Source organism: Orcinus orca, chromosome 2 (assembly GCF_937001465.1).
Source record: "Orcinus orca chromosome 2, mOrcOrc1.1, whole genome shotgun sequence".
In the NCBI taxonomy this organism is placed as follows: Eukaryota; Metazoa; Chordata; class Mammalia; order Artiodactyla; family Delphinidae; genus Orcinus; species Orcinus orca.
Window position 1 is genome coordinate 82576323 of NC_064560.1, and position 12357 is coordinate 82588679.

A 12357-nucleotide genomic window follows, 5' to 3' on the forward strand; every position below is an offset into this window, starting at 1 on the left:
GACCCCCAAAATGCATATGTTGAAACCCTAACCCCCAGTGTTATTGTATGTGGAGATAGGATCTTTAGGAGGTAGCTGTCTGCAAGCCAGGAAGAGAGCTCTCACCAGAACTAGACCATACTGGCACCCTGATCTTGGACTTTTCAGTCTCCAGAACTCTGAGGAAATAAGTTTCTGTTGTTTAAGCCATGCAGTCTATGGTATTTTGTTATGGCAGCCCAAGCTGACTAATACATCCAGCATCCTCATTGTGCAGATGAGGAAACTGGACCCAGAGAGGTAAACGACTTTCCCACGGTCAAGCTACTAGTTAATGGTAGAACTGGAACACAAAACCTAGGTTTCCTGACTCCTAGTCCAATGTCTGTTCCCCTTTCCCCACTGCCTCGGGTCATGTAGCACTTTTATTCATTATCCCTAGAACCCGCGGCTCATCACAGTCTTTATACTTGCCCTGTTTATCTCAGCATTGTTGTGAGGATCAGTGAGATGGTACAAAAAAAGGCAGTTTAAGTTTCTGAACTACAAAATATTTGACTAATATAAATATCATACTCAACTCAGATTGTGCCTGGATAGCAGGAATCTATTTGGCTGTGAAAATTGTAAGTTGACCTCTAGTCAAGTTGGAACTTCTGTGAGGTAGTATTAGGCTAGGAGGTCTCAGGTAGGGGGGTTGGCCCTTAGCTTTAGGGAATGAATCAGAGGACGGAGAAGGCAGAAGGAGGTAGGGCACCTGGTTCAGTGGTGTACCATCTCAAAGAACAGCTGAGAGCAAGACAACTGCTCTTTTTTGTTGAGTTGTAAAAGTTGTGGGTGATGTGAGTTTGCCTAGTAAGAGAAATGTCCCTCTTATAAGGACAGAATATCAGAGCTGGAAGAGAGCTTGTGGTACCACTTGGAGTTCCTGGTGGTAAACAACAGAACAGTTTATGAACTACAAAATATTTTATAAATGTAAATACAACCATTCTCAACTTTTATTTATTGAAAATATATCATGAAGGAATATGCTTATCTGAAAGTAACAGAAGGTCTGAAAAACAGTGGCTTGAATAGGTAAATGACTTATTTTTATTGTGTAAGAAGTCTAAAGGTGGTGGTCCAGGCTTGCCTTGCTGCTCAGAGATATCATCAGAGGCTAGGGTTCTATTTAGCATTTTGTTCCTCATGGTCATGAGCAGCTGCTTCACCTCCAGGCATTTCATCTGTATTCCAGGTAGGAGGAAGGAGAGGGACAAATGTGAAGTGCAAAAGCTTTCTCCTCTCCAGTGCAAAAGCTTTCTCCTCTCCAGGTTTTGCCTTCATTTGGGGGAAGGGACTTATTCCTTTATTTTAATAATCAGAACTGTATCGCATGACCACTTCTTAATGCAAAGGCATCTGGGGATTCAAGTATTTTGCTTTCTAGCTTCTAGGGTAGAGGGAAACAAGGGAGAAGGAGGTTGAATGGGGCTTGTGAGTCAAGTTGAAATAACTATCACAGAAGAACATGGCATTTCTGCAGAATCATAGGGGACTAGAGAGCCAGCCTCAGCAAATAAGCAAGGTGGCCAGGCACAGCTCGAGGGCACTGGGCACTCCTGTACTCTTCTAGGCTGGTCACTTCCAGTCAGCATTCATGCCATACCCCTGGACTTCTCATTCCACCACAGCTAGACTTTTGCATTCTTAAGGATTCAAAGTCCTCAGCTGAGCCTGGGTCACATTTCCATGCTGTAGTATATGGGAGGGGTAGGGAATGAGACTATATGGCCTCCTCTTGGGCTTCCGTGATGGACCAGGAGGGAGTCTGCCTGCATCCCATCTTGGAATTCCTCCAAAACGAGAGGGTAGTCCAATGCTTTGTAGCCACAAATATTCACCATCCCCCTATTTTATAGATGGGGACCCTGGAGCCCAGAAGGAGGAAAGGGCTCAGGCTGTACCACTGAGTGGGTGAAGGGCAGAGGCGGGGTTTTGTCTTATCCTCGTGCACCCGATCTGGTTGGTTCCAGGGAGGCAGCTCCCCTCAGTCTTCCCCTCAGAGTCCTTGACATTCCCTAAGGTGAGGGGATTTGTCCTTGGAGGCGGCCCCTCCTTTTCCCAGCAGTCCGTGGGCAGTTCCCTTTCTCTCCCCAGGACCTTCCCAGTGGCTCCTTCCTCTTTGTGTAATGTCTTCCTTTCCAAAAGTAAGAACTACCCTCCCACCTTGCAAACAACACTTAGGACTCTTCTAAGAGAATACTGACTGGGATTTTTTTTTATGAAGATACTAGGTGGTACGTATCCCCACCTTCTAAAGAGGAACAGCTAGGCACAACTGCTCCAGATTTATGTAAAGGTGGTTGAACTTTTCTGGCTGCCATCACCCACCTATATAGCCTGTGTGAAGAAAAGACTAGACATTCAAGGAGAGTTGATTCCCTGGGCAGAGTGTGAGGGACAGTGCAATGGTGGGGGGTGGGAGAGCGGGGAGAGCCTTGATTCCTCCCAGCCAAGGGAGAGGGCTCCCAGAGCACCATCAGTTTGGTGCCCCTGACTCAGATCCTTTGGAGGTTCCCATAAGGCCTTTTCAGAAGCCGTAGCTGCCTCCCACGGCACATTCGGCATTTGGACACCAGCCCAGAGAATGCTGTCAGCCGAGGGAGATCTAGAAACAGTCAAGTGCAGAGACTTTAGTCCCTTGACTTCAATCCTTGACAACTCCCCCACCCCAGGCCCACCAGCGATCCTGGGAAACCAGAGCCGTGGAAGAAGGGGAGGAGGAGAGAAAGCAGATTTCACCCCCTTCCCCATCACAAGACCTCAAGCTGTGAGCCATGATCACAGACAGTCTGAGCCACGATCAGGGGAAGAGCTTTGAGCTGGATGTGAGATTGAAGACTTGATTTAGACCAGATGAGTTGGTTTTTTTTTGAAACACCTGAAAATTAGTCTTAATGGCTGAAATGAGGTGGTTCTCGAAAGTGTAACCAGAAAGCTATAGAGTCTGTTTGAAGACAAAGGTTGGAGAGAAATAAAGCTGTTTCTAGTCGTAACCACATTCAGGCTGTTGTTACTCTCCTTTTCCAAAGATAACGTTCCAACTTTTGAGAAGAAGCACGGGACTAAGGTGTGAGGATTTCTGGAGTCCAGCCCCAGCTATTCCACACGCTAGGAGGGCAGCTCTAGAACAGTCACTTTACTCTCCTGGGTCTCGGCATCCTCTCCCCAAATGATGGGATTGTGCTTTGTGGTTTAGGTGTTCCAGAATAATTTCTCTACTCCTCTGAACCGTGCAGTGACTTAAAACAGCAGGACAAAATAATTCGCACAGTGAGTTTGCTTTTCAAATTGTACTTCGGTTCTATTTGTTGGAAGACTCAAGCATAGATGAATGGCGTTTGGCAGGAGAAAACCTTAGTACACCCGAAACCCTTAATTATACACGATAGGCAGCTCTGTAGCTTGGTCTGTGTCAAAAGATGCCACATTATCAAATGACACATGGTAGAGATATTCACAGTTTTTGCAACAGCTCGTTCATCTGTAGCATGATTGGCCTGTGTCAGGTAGCATCCACGTTTTCACCTGAGTCTGCGTTTGAATACCTGAGGGCTCCTGTATTTAGATTAAAGGCCTCTTGTCTGGTTGCTGTGGAGATGAGTCCGTTGAAATTGATGACACTCAATAGGAAGTTTGGGGCCCATAGCTAGTGACACGTATTTATTTCCAGAGTTTGTATGTAGTTAAATATTATCACCACACTAGGTATAAGTTTTATACACAGCTCTGTATGTATTTTATTACATATGTAATATATAAAAATCACACATAAGTAATACATAAATACTTTTCCTGCAATAAGAAAATCATATGTAATCATATGTAACCCTAAAGATAATTATTATTCCCCTTTTGTTCCTATCCTTTCAGACTTGTTATACATGTATACATATATTAATTATCTTTTTCTTTTCATTATTATTTTGGTAAAATACACATAACATAGAATTTACCAGTTTGACTAATTTTTTTTTTTTTTTTTTTTTTTGCGGTACGTGGGCCTCTCACGTTGTGGCCTCTCCCATTGCGGAGCACAGGCTCCGGAGGTGCAGGCTCAGTGGCCATGGCTCATGGGCCCAGCCGCTCTGCGGCATGTGGGATCTTCCCGGACCGGGGCACGAACCCATGTCCCCTGCATCGGCAGGTGGACTCTCAACCACTGTGCCACCAGGGAAGCCCCAGTTTGACTATTTTTAAATGTACAGTTTAGTGACATTAAGTACATTCCCATTAAGTTCTGGAGATCTGTACGAAATAGAGCCTATCATTAAGTACATTCACATTGTTGTGCAGCCATCACCACCATCCATGTCCAGAACTCTTTTCGTCTTGTGAAACCGAAACTCTGTACCTGTTAAACACAAAAACTCCTTTGCAGCTCCACACCCCCCTACACACACTCTGTGTTATTGATGTCACAAATTTTCTCTTTATATCTTACATTTTTAGGTAGTATACGTTCAGTTTAATAACCTGCTGAAGACAGCAAGGAGGCCTGTGTAACCAAAGTGCTGTGATGAAGGGGGTAGGAAATGAAACTGGAAAGGGAGCTTGCAGGGCCTTGTGGACCATGGTGAGCACTTGGACTTCATTGAAAATTAACTGGGACGTCTTTGGATAGTGGAGGGCAGAGGAGTAACATGACTTAGTTTTTCTCAGAAGGTTCACTGGGCTCCTCTTTAGAGCGTGACTGGTAGGGGTTGGGAGAGGAAACAGGAGAGCAGTGGGGAGGCTCTTTCAGGTGAGAGTTGATGGTGGCGTGGATCAGGTTGCTCTCAGTGGAAGCAGAGGCAAGTGGTTGGATTCTGGATATATGTTGAAGGTAGAGCCGGTAGGATTTGCTGATGGATTGGATGTGGGGTGGGAGAGAAAGAGGAGTCGAGGTTGACTTCAAGGTTCTGGGCTTGAGCAACTGAATGAAACTGCCATTTCCCGAAGTGGAGACGGAGGAGGAGGAGATTTTAGGTGGGGGGAAATGAAGAGTTCTGTTTCAATCACGTTAAGTTTTACAGTCTATTAGATGTCTCACTAAAGAAGTTCAAGTAGGCAGGCAGATATGCAAGTCTGGAGTTCAGGGGAAAGAATGGGGCCAGAAATAGAAATTTTGGAGAAAGCCTGTGTGGATGACATTTTAAGCCGTGAGATTGAATGAGCTCACCTAGGCCCTGGCAGAGAGGATAGATGTATAAGATATGAGGCTTGAGTACTGAGCCCTGGGGCATGTCACCATTTAGAGGTCAAGAGGAGGTGGAGGACCCAGGGAAGGAAACTGAGAAGGAACATCCAATGAGGGCAGAGAAAAAGAGAACAAAATACTTCAAGAAGAAGGAATGAGCGGTCCGTTGTGTCTAATGCGGCTGAGAAACTGAGTGTCGTATTTAGCAACATGAAGGTCATGGCTCGTACTTGGGATGCGGCTCCCGTCACCAGGGTCTGTGTCTAACCGATGATGTGGGGGGGACTCCTGAATCAGGCAGTTCTCCTTCCTTTTAGTGCCTCTGATTCTTAGTGTTCTTCTGTCAGATATTCACATACATTTTGAAATTGGGGCTATATTTTGTCTACACAGATGCTTCACCAAATCCTTTCTGGGAGGAGAGGAAGACACTTTGGGTCCTCTAACTTTCCTTCCTGAAAGATCTATGCCATATTTCTTGGTAGAAAATCACATTCCCTGTCTTAACAGTTACCACTTACGTAAAAGAACTTTACCTTTTAGCTGAATGTTAAACATCTCATCCTCTAGGACATAATTATCTAATTTTCTAGATCAGCTGACTCAAAACAAGTATTCTCTCTTCTCTTGGACCTTCCAAGCAAACAGGTGTTTTTTTCCTGCCTCACAATGGAGAGCAGTCTTGTTTTGGTGTGATCTGTGCTTTAACCATCACTAATTCCCCTTACATTCATCAACCAACAGTTATTTAACAAAATTCCGACAATAGACTGTATTATATGCATCGAGTCTAATTGCAGAAAGAAACTCTCAGGAAGAGTTTATCAAGTCCCAGGCACAAGTGATTCCCACGGTCAGGGTAGGAAGACCTCAGAGGAAAGCAGGATTGTGAGAAGCTGTGGAGAGTAAGAAAATGTCATGCCCTGGGAAGGCGAGGGGTTAGCTGGGCCTCAAAAGGTAGAAAGGATTTGAAGAGGTAGAGTAAAAGATAATCATGCCAGATATTTGATATCATAGTCAAATTTAATGCTAATTGCAATTACAGTTTATAGTGACAGATTGGCCTGAAGAGATGTCAGAGATAATTCGCATTGAATCATGAGCCCATGAAACCCATTCACACTGGCCTGTGCTTGAGAGGCCTATGATATCAAGATTCTAGATTTCCTTTCAGAGGGATATTGATGGTATATAGCGGTAGTGAGGTGCCTTAGAATTTAGAAATAAGATTGCCTTAATTTAACTCTTCAGTCTCATTCATGTATGAGACACTGAAGATGTATGAATACAGATAGATAGGTCCAGTGTTCAAAAGCCTCGAATGGTGACGCCAAATCCCCCCAACTGCGAAAGATACTCACATGAAGTCCCCAGAACCTGTAAATGTTACCTTATTTGGAAAAAGATGTGATTAAGTTAAGGATCTTGAGATGAGGTAATTCTGGATTATCAGTATGAAAGTCACGGAGAAAAAGACGTGGCAGTGTGGCCACGGAGGCAGAGATTGGAGTGATGAGACCCAAGCCAAGGAACACCTGGAGTGACCAGAAGCTGGAAGAGGCCAGGACCAGATTCTCCCCCAGAGCCTTCAGAGGGAGCCCAGCCCCACTGACACACTGGTTTTGGACCTTTGGCCTCAAGAACCGTAAGAGAATAAATTTCTATTCTTTAAAAAGAATACCACCAGGCTTCCCTGGTGGCACAGTGGTTGAGAGTCCGCCTGCCGATGCAGGGGACACGGGTTCATGCCCCGGTCCGGGAAGATCCCACATGCCGCGGAGCGGCTGGGCCCGTGAGCCGTGGCCGCTAAGCCTGCGCGTCCGGAGCCTGTGCTCCGCAACGGGAGAGGCCACAACAGTGACAGGCCCGCGTACCGCCAAAAAAAAAAAAAGGAATACCACCAAGTTTGTCGTACTTTGTTATAGTAGCTACAGGAAACTAATGCAGGCGGTATTAGTTATTATGGTATTAAACAAATTGTAAATGTGGGTTTGGAAGAACCCAGAACTTTAGTTAAGGTTACCTGCTTTGTGATCTTAGGGAGGCAAGTCCAGACATAACTGTAATATAGCAAGTTTAAACATAATCATTTAACACCCTGTTTAGAGGACAGCTATGTGAATGGAAGTGGGGCAGTTGGCCCCAGACCATGGAGAAGAAGAGCCAGAAAACCAGAAACTTGCAGTGAATGCTGCAGACAGGCGGGCCTGAACTTTGCGGTCTGTCATGGTACAGGGAAGGCCACTGGGCCTCTCTATGGCCTGGATGGAGTCCCTTCCTCTTTGCTTGCTAGGTGGTGCCCTGCCTCCTAGCTTTCATTCCATACAACTTACAGTCACTGATCAGCTTCCAGGTGTGCTGACTCTGGGCCCCTGCCAGTGAACTTGAGCATTTTGGATCCTGAAAGAGAAGCTTTCTCTCTTTCTCACACACATACAGATCAATACATTTGCAGCCTTGTTTTTATTCCTTGGGAATTTGATTAGCATGATTTAGCTAATCATGCTAAGGTTGACTCAACCTTGAGATTGACAAAACTAGAAGCCGCATCCTGACACTTACTGCATTTGCCAGCCAAAGCCACACGATGAGACTTTTTGATAGACAGCCTTCAGGTCTTCCAGATACTATCTAGTGTTATTGTTGATCCCTCCCTGCTAACTCAGGGACATCATGCTTCTCCCTCAATTTAAAATCTGGGAAATGCATTTATTCAGCAGACATTTTTTCTCGGCACTCACATATAGGGGTGTAGCTAGGGGCTGGAGAGCTCCTTAACATGCCCTTTAGGGAGAATGACCTCAGCTCCTGTATTTGTTTCCTAGGGATGGTGTAACAAAGTACAACAAACTGAGTGGCTTAAAAGAACAGAAATTCATTCTCTCACAGTTCTGGAGGCCATAAGTCTAAGATCAAGGAGTCAACAGGGCTATATTCCCTCCAGAAGCTCTAGGGGCGGATCCTTCTTTGCCAGTTCTGGTGGATTCAGGTCTTCCTTGGCTTGTGGCCTCATCGCTCCAAGCTCTGCATCTGTCTTCACTTGACCTTCTCTGTCTCCTCTTCTGTCTCTTATAAGGAAAGCTGTCATTGGATTAGGGCCTACCCTACTCCATATAACCTTATCTTAACTAATTACAAAGACTGATTTCTGAATAAGATCACATTCTGAGGTTCTGGGTGGACATGAATTTTGTGGGGACACTATTCAACTGACTATATAGCTCCTCAAGTTGGAAAAGCTGCCAGGGCTGGAATGAGTCTTAGGTTATGCTAAAATAAATGTGAGTCAACTACAGCACAGACTAAGTAGATACCAATTTGTTAAGTGCATGGGCTGTAAGATAATAAGGAAGCTTGGTAATGATCAAGAGACCACCCTCTCTGGTGGCAGCAGTGATACACAATGATGTCTCCTGTTAATATCCCTAAAGGCACCTCTCCAAATGGGGAACCTGCCCATCTGGCTCTCCTGCCCTCTAATTCAGATCACTCCAGCAGTACTGCTCTCTACAGGTGGAACTAGTTCCCACATCGCCTGCTGTTCTCTGTGGGTGTGGATACCTGTCTCCTGGTGCAGGATCTTCACAGCTTTGTAGCTTTCCATGGACACTGGCAATTCTTCCAAAGGCTCTTTTTCTCCTCTTGGGATAGGTTTGTCTTCTAAGGGCTGCCCCACCCATAGTCACTCTGGTTATCACCCAAGTTATTGCCATCTTGGCATTTGTGCCCCAAGCTCAAAAGGTCACATGAAGGCATGTCTCCATGGCACTCTTGGACTCCATGGGACTCTGTGGAGAAGTTATTGATCTCATCTTTAGTTAGGTTAGCCTGTGATGTACTCCAGTGTTGGTTTTTTTCTGATCCTTCCCATCTCAATAAGAAGACAATGTGTTCTATGCCAAAGTGTTACATTCTAGCCTCCCAAACTGTCTTCTTATTCCTCATACACTGGTATGAGACCCTGGAGGGCACATTATGCAAATTAAACTGACCCTATAGGCAAAAACTGCCTGTCCCACCTTGCACTGTGCCTAGGCTACAGCTGTATTGGAGCAAAACATCTGAAACCAGTGAGAAGGGACAAGAACTCACGTTCTGTGGCTCCCAAGTTGCCACAGGCCTTGAGTTCCAAATCCAGGTCACCCACTCACTGACAGTGTAGATCCAGGAAAGGTTTGTAACCTCCTTGAACCCAAGTTCTGTACATTGTAATTTATCTGTAAATTGGGCCTAAAACTATATACTTTGAAAAATTATGAAAATTTAGTGAGATGGCGAATGTATGTGAAAACTCCCAGCATTGTGCTGGTTGCACAGTCACCAGTCCATAAATCTGCTACCATGATTATGGGCAGAATCCATGACACAGCTGACAAAAAGTGATTGTCTGATAGCACCATGCAGATTCAGGAAAATGTCCAGTGAACCACGTGACTGTAATAACTACCAAGAGTTAGTGTCTTTTCTCTAGATCTTTCCCCATTTTCCTGCCCTTTTCTCTTACCTCAAAGGAAGAATGATTCTTCCTTTTCAAAACTGAAAATCTATGTATTTGTGATTCCATCCTTTCCACCTATGGCAGAACTGTATTTACATATTTCATCCCTTTACCTCTGTTGGCTGTATTCCCTCAACAAACCCAAGTTGTGCCTTTGCTTAAAAACACTCTTCCCCCAACTTTGCAGCCCACCCAGGATACATGTAATCTCTCTTTCCATTAGCTGTCAAACTCCTTGAACACTTCTAAAATTGACTAATTCACAAATGTCTGTTTCACATGACCCTGTCGCTGGGTACAGTGATGGACAGTGGACAGCCATCATGGCTGTCAGCAGAGGATGATACTACCAGGTCTGCTGCTGTTCTGTCTTGACCAAGACGGTGGCCACATGTGAGCAGCTTCTGGTCTGGCCCTTGCCCAACTCTTTTCCCTCACACGGGGCCCATTAGTCTCTGTTCTCAAACCTCCGCCAGCTTAATTTCAGTTTCCTGAACAGTCTCAGGTTCTCTCCCACAATAAGGAGCAACACACTTCACCTGATTAGTTCCTGTGCCTCCTTTAGATTCCAGTATTATTTGCTCAGGGAAACCTTCCATGCCCCCTCCACCCTATTTAGGACAGATTCTTGTTTACATATTCGTAGACTCATCACTCCCTGTGTTCAGACCACTTAACTCAGTTTCTAATTCTGCATTTGTGAGTGTGATTACTTGGCTTTCTTCTCCACCCTTCCCTAAGCTCTAGGAGAGCAGGGACCATGACTGTTATTACTCATTCTATGCATAGCAGCTAGTATAGTGTCTGTCTGGTGGTAGACCATCATTAAATAATGGTAGTAGTGTCTTCCAGGAGCTAGTCCAGTAGCAAGTAGAAAATAATGTGTTCTAGTGCTTTGAGCAGAGTATTCTAATGGAGTTATATCCTGTATGTTAAGGGAGCACAGAATAGCAGCAATTAACTCACAGGGGTGTGGGTACAGGTGTGAAGTAATCAGCACATAGCTCTGAAAAGATGAGTAGGCATTCGCTATGCAAATGCAGCAGAGGGAAGGACTTAAAGAAGTGAAAGAACTTCATGAGTTGAGGGAACTGAGTGAGGTTAGTATGACTGGAGTTAAGGGAACATGTGGAGAAGTAGCAAGAGATGAAGCTGGACAATTGGGACACAAATAATGGAGAGCCTTGCCTATTTCCTTTGGAATGTGAACATAGGTGGAGAGAGCCAGAGATGGTCTTTAAGTAGGAAAATAGTATGACAGATTTGCATTTGAAAAAGACTTGTTTTGGCAACTGGAACTCTCAGACATGGCTGGTGGAATTATAAAATACTAGAACCATACTGGAAAGCCGTTTCGCGGTTTCTTATAAAATTTAACATACACCTATCCCGTGAACTGGCAATTCTACTCCTGCATACTTCTCTAAAATTGACAATATTATGTCCAAAAAAGACTGACACAGAAATGTTCATGACAGCTTTTTCATACGAGCCAATACTAGAAACAACTCAATTTTTCATCAACAGATGAATAGAAAAATAAGTTATGGTATATCCATACAGTTGGATACTACTCAGCAATATAAAGGAACAAACTAGTGAAAATGCTATAACCTAGATGACTCTCACAGACACTGTGTTGACTGAAGAATCCAGACACAAGATAATCCATACCATGTGACTCCATTTATATACAGTTCTAGAACAGGCAAAACTAATCTATGGTAATAGAAATCAAGATATCAGCTGCCTCTGGGTATCAGGGGCTTGACTGAAAAGAATCACAAGGGAACTTTCTGAGACTACAGAAATGTTGTATATCTTGATTCGGGTGGTGGTTCTGTTTAAACCCATCAAACTTTACACTTATAATTTGTGTGTTTTATTGTGTGTAAATTATGCATCCATTTTTTTAAGTACTAGAGGAAAAAGACTTCTTTGGAAGCAGTTGGAGCGTGCTGGAAGAGGGATTGAGAATTGAATTGGGGAGACTAACAATGCAGCTGAAAATTTTTAGGGCTGGGGTTTAAGCTGTGGGTTTGGAAAAAGAGGGGATACATTTCTGGATTTTTGAGGTAATAGGATTTTTTTTCTCTTCTCTCCTCAACCCCCTCCCCTCTAGCAACCACCTGTTAGTTCTCAGTATCAGTGCCTCTGTTATTTAGTTATGTTGTTCATTTACTTTGTTTTTTAAATTTCATATGTAAGTGAAATCATACAGTATTGTCTTTCTCTGTCTGTATTATTTCACTTAGCACCTCTAGGTCCATCCATGTTGTCACAAATGGCAAGATTTCATTCTTTTTTATGGCCAAGTAATACTCCATTGTGTGTATGTATGTGTGTGTGTGTATCTATAAATCTGTATATCACCACTTCTTTATCCATTTTTCTGTTGATGGGCACTTAGATTGCTTCCATATCTTGGCTATTGTTAATAATGCTGTAATTAACATAGGGGTGCATATATCTTTTCATTTTCTTTGGATAAATACCCAGGAGTGGAATTGCTTGATTGTATGGTAGTTCTATTTGCAGTTTTTTAAGGGGCCTCCATACTGGTTTCCAGAGTAGCTGCACCAATTTACATTACCACCAACAGTGCACAAGGGTTCCCTTTTTCCACATCTTCACCAACACTTGTCATCTCTTGTCT

At 44.0% G+C, this 12357-nt stretch overlaps 2 protein-coding genes across 4 annotated transcripts in view; both read left to right on the forward strand.

Moving 5' to 3' along the window:
* The window catches only part of UBE2Q2 (ubiquitin conjugating enzyme E2 Q2), a 369008-nt gene that overhangs the window by 247781 nt on the left and 108870 nt on the right, over window positions 1-12357 (forward strand). The window lies entirely within an intron of this gene.
* Window positions 1-12357, forward strand: part of TMEM266 (transmembrane protein 266) — a 144161-nt gene that overhangs the window by 8609 nt on the left and 123195 nt on the right. Inside the window, exon 2 of one of the 3 annotated variants that reach the window (XM_049706609.1) lies at window positions 3224-3297. The exons of the other annotated variants lie outside the window; for them this stretch is intronic. The gene's annotated coding sequence lies outside the window, so the exon portion shown is untranslated. The remainder of the gene's footprint in view (window positions 1-3223; window positions 3298-12357) is intronic. 3 annotated transcript variants of the gene reach the window in all.